Source organism: Notothenia coriiceps, unplaced genomic scaffold (assembly GCF_000735185.1).
Source record: "Notothenia coriiceps isolate Sejong01 unplaced genomic scaffold, NC01 NC01_scaffold00016681, whole genome shotgun sequence".
Taxonomy (NCBI): domain Eukaryota; kingdom Metazoa; phylum Chordata; class Actinopteri; order Perciformes; family Nototheniidae; genus Notothenia; species Notothenia coriiceps.
The window spans coordinates 34,324-39,053 of record NW_011349382.1 but is presented as its reverse complement, the minus strand read 5'-3'; the positions used below and the strand labels follow the sequence as shown (position 1 = coordinate 39,053).

The following is a 4,730-nucleotide window of genomic DNA, read 5'->3' as shown; positions in this document are numbered from 1 at the left end:
CCCCACAGTCACGTCGAACTTTAACACCTACCGTTTTCTACCGATTTACGTCCGGCGTACTGACGTAAAGGTAAGAGGTGCACCCCGTAAGTGTAAAACACCTCTCTAAGGGAGAAGAGGACATCTTATGGACACCACCACCCTAACAATAATAAATAAATGTAAACATTAACCGGAAGAGTTAATGGGAAATTAAACAAATTATACGGATGACATACAAATAAAGGTACCTATAAAGACACAAAAAGACCACACATTATAAACATTATTTCTATAGTACACTGTGTATTTTTACCTAAACAACTACCATTAATTACGAGTGATTACACTTATTTAATTGAGATGTAATTGCCATGAGAACGATACGCTTTATGAGTGTCTGTGATATTTGGAAAAGGGAGTACGATCGGGACTAGTTGTTAGGCCATTCGTGCGGAAGTATATCCGACGTGACAATGCACAGGACTGGAACTCACACAAGAGAAAGAGGTTAATGGATGTCACAATCACAAAACACAGTTAATGGTCCAGAGTATAGCAAAATGTTTCTCGTCGTTACCAGCATCCAGATGTTATAAGAACCAGGTAGAAACATTTTGCTATAGTCTGAGCCATTAACTGTGTGGTACTGAAGATCAAATTTCCACCTGGATAGTAAGTTTTACGGGAAAACATGCAGGAAAAAGTGTACTTATACACAGGGGCGACAAGTCCCTTGAGTGGTTCACAGTCTTCTTGTGTTGGGAGAGAATAAAGGAGGGTATGGGTTTATAGAATTTTTCCCGACGTTGCCTAGACTATGTCCCCTGACTAGGTCTAAACTTGTCAAGATACCTGCAGTGTCTCTCACCACGATGCCGATAACCCGGTTGAGGTGTTATAGTCCTCCTCTGTCGTTGCCATAACGGCATAGCTTTCGCGACTCCCTGCGACCATAAAAAAAAAAAAAACAAAAAAAAAAAAAAAATCCAAAAAAAAAATAAAAAAAAAAAAAAAAAAAAAAAGTATAACGGTCCGGACATCTACCACGACAAAGTGTCTTAGTCGGGTACTTTCTGTCACAAATTTAACTCGCTTTACTCTTACCGATTTTACGTACTGAGACAAACCATAAAACTTTTTATTTTTATATTTTTACGGAATATATCCATACCAGGATGTGATATATAAGTTTAATATCGTACTATCCAGGTGAAAATTTAAGTCACCGATTTTATTTCGAAACAATTCTTATACGTTCGCGACGCTTTCAGTTTCAAGAAGCCAAAGGCAGCTAAACGTACGCATTCAGTGGAGGAGCTATTTCCTCCAACCAATAACTAATTTAACCCGCTGACAAAAGAGCCCACCTCCGAAGATCGTGATTGGTTGAGCGACAGACTCGGGAGCAGGTTTTCAGGAATTTCTTGGCTTCTCTCCCCCGAGCCAGAAGAGGAACACTACAGCTTGGAAACTCTTACTGTTCCTGAAATTATCAAATCTGTTGGGCATCAGGGACCTGAGGCAATTGTGGCAAGCATGGCATTGTCTGAAGAGCAACAGAGGGCAATTCAGGTGGCTACCACTGGTCAGCGAACCAACCCAAACTGGCATTTGTTCAGGAAAGGAAGGTTGACTGCCAGCAACTTTGGAGCTGTCCTGAGGTCAAAGCGTGTGACTGCTTCCTTTATGCCAGGGTGCTAGGGCAACAACAGGCCCTTGATGGTGTTTTGTCTGTACAGTGGGGGACTATGATGATGTGAGGGCGTCAGGGCAGTTCACACGTGCACCCAGATGCAGGTCCATCGAGTCAGATTTGTGGCTCTCCCTATCAGGATTGTTGGGGGCATCTCCAGATGGTCTGGTAGGGTCTTCCGCTGTGCTGGAGGTAAAGTGTCCCTACGGAGCCAGGGAAATGACAATTAGTGAAGCATTGCAAATCAAGGGCTTCTGTGTCAGTAAGGAAGGAGAAACATTCAGCCTGCGTGAGGAACATCCTTACTGGCACCAAGTGCAAGGTCAGCTTCACCTCACTGCAAGGAAGAAGAAATAATAAAATTGTGAATTGTTTTTAATTTACATTTACTCGCCTTTGCAATGTTGTGGTTGTTAGAGTGTTAGGTTTCCTGTCAGCTCGTCTGTTGGGAAGATATAAAATATTAGTTTCATGGAAGTCACCCCGTCACATATAAAGAGCATTAAGACATACAGTACATAGGCTAAAACAAAACATCTAAAGATATAACCTTGCACTTTGATAAGTCTCGTGAACATTTTCACTATTTTGACATTTTTATAGATGAAAATTGAACTAAAGAAATAAATGGTAGATTAATCCATATTGAAAATAGGTGTCAGCTGCTACACTAATTATAATAGTTATATTTCTTAATTAATTAAGATAAGATATTACTGTATTGATCCCAATTTGGGAAATGTTTGTGTTGCAGCAGCATAACAAGAAAAACAAAATATAAGTAATTACATATACAAAAGTATGTGAGGGATGGAATATTAAATTGAATATAAATGTAAAATGTACATGTGATTTTACGTCCAAGAGAAGCTATGGAGCAGAGAGTTCTCTGCCAGCCAGAGGTGATTTGTTATTAGTTCAATATGTCAAACTGATTTCCCTGACTACAATCTTTAACAATCTTTAGTTACATGGTGAAACGTTATGCTGCTTGTACTAATTAGACTTATCATATAAGCCACACAGGTTTTAAAAGGATGTATTCATTATCTTTACTTATGTTGCGGTCTTTTCAGCAGCGCCATCTCTAAAACGGCGATACAGTCACTACCCATCATTTACATTTCACCGTGACATGGACAAAAATGTAACGTCAGCTTACCTCATGGCACGAATCCAGACTCTCCTTTGGGAAACGATAGAACAAGCACGTTTCATGCGAAGACCTGTGGCTGCAACCCGGAGCAAAGCAACAAACCATTGCGTAGCTAACTAGTAGCGCTAGCTTTAGCTGACGTTAGCTAACGAAACGAACTGCAGAGTAAAATTGGAAAACACTGGTAATTAATTATTCTATAATATGTAAAACTACGGTGTTAAAAACGACAATTTCAAAAATGCAGATTCTAATGGTCAGATATAGATATACAGATACTAAAGATAGGCAGGTACTTGCTTTCAAGCAGAACACAGGGGAAAACAAACTTAGCGGGAGTGTTTACATGTTCGGCGTAATGATGTACAACGGCCTCGACAATTTCTGTAGTCCTATTCAGCCACTCGGTAACAACCATCGTTTTTCAGACACTTAAACTCTTCAAATATCCCCAGTGGGGTCACTGCTGATGTATTTAATGTCGTAGAACAAAACGTGATTTATCTCTTAAATTTGTGTCAACCAGAGACCTTATTTCGAGCTATTTTCCAAAACCCTATGGAAAAAATGCATTGCTTTTTGAGAAAGGAACCGGAAGTGCTAAAAATGCTAACTTACTTCCGGGTTTTACGACGCGTCACTGCGGTTCTCTATTATATTATTTTCTCAAAATGTATGTCTGTGTGCTTGTATTTGTCAAATAAACCCTGAAGAAACAGCAGAGCCAGAAATACCATTTTTGAATGTTTTGCTCTTTGAAATGACAGAAGTAAAATACGAAACAGAGCTTGTATGACAACAAATACATCTGTGATGAGGCTCTGAAATGTAAGCAGTTGTCTTGATATCTGTGAAAGAGCAACCCTTTAGCCGCTGGATTTCCAGTGAAAGAATCTACCACAAGAGGAGGTAGAGTTTCAAACCATGGTGACTTTATTTATGAAAACGCCACAAGAGAACATACAGCAAGCATGTAGGTGTTCACCACTCTCTGTAGGTGTTCACCCCTTCCTCTCTGACTGAAGACTAGCTCATTTATAGAGGATCTTCCAAGGATGTAATTGGGAGAAACCATTCACAGGTAATGATCATAAAACCACATGTCTTTATGAGATAATTGTCATAAAGAATGACATAAAGAATATTCGCAATATCATGTTCATAGCATTACCAGTTGTTTATAGCCATCTGTTCATTTAACCCAAACAAACAGCTGACCAGAATAAATATAAATACATTCCCAACTAAAATAGAAACCCCTGCGCCTATCTCGCCACTTGGTTCGTCCCGGAACCTTCTTTGTCAGTGTTTGTTTTCCCGAGGACCTTTTGGCCGAACACACTGGAGCGGACGGACACAGGACGAGACAGCATGGGTAAGTGATCACTTATATTAGTGATGGCAAAATGAAGCTTTGAGTTAAGCATCGAACCACTTGGACAATTGTGTCGGAAATAGGTTCATTTCTTGAAGTTTCAGTTACAGCGACCTTTCCTGGCGAAGTGCAAGGCTGCAGCGGGTTTAACGTATCTTTGCCTTGAAAAATATTCGATGCACACACATACTAAGACTGCATATCATGTTCTATTTGCAATTAAAGATTGATAATTGTGTGTGTTGGGTTATTGAGAAGAGACTAGAGAGTGCTGGAAATGTTTTTGGGCGGAGAGGGCCTTTTATCAGTCATTAAAGTATTAAAGTTGAAAAGCAATGATTAAAAGTTCATCCGTTCCGGGCTGTGAACAGGCTGCGCAGAGGACATCGCCGCATTCGGGCCGCTGGCTCTATCCACTGGACTATCTATTCCTTGAACTATACTGAACTGTTTTTCTATTACTCATAATTGTCTTTTTGTTCACAACTTCTCCACATTTCGTAGTGTTTCCCGAGCCAGAACGA

At 40.0% G+C, this 4,730-nt stretch overlaps 1 long non-coding RNA gene across 1 annotated transcript; it reads right to left on the bottom strand.

Annotated features, from left to right (window-relative positions):
• Window positions 1–1,791: 1,791 nt before the first annotated feature.
• Window positions 1,792–2,873, bottom strand: LOC104949671 (uncharacterized). The gene is made up of 3 exons (XR_798826.1): window positions 2,838–2,873; window positions 2,070–2,117; window positions 1,792–1,878 (listed from the first exon to the last, which is right to left on the bottom strand). It is a non-coding gene; the product is annotated as an uncharacterized lncRNA (long non-coding RNA).
• Between the last annotated feature and the right edge of the window lie 1,857 nt (window positions 2,874–4,730).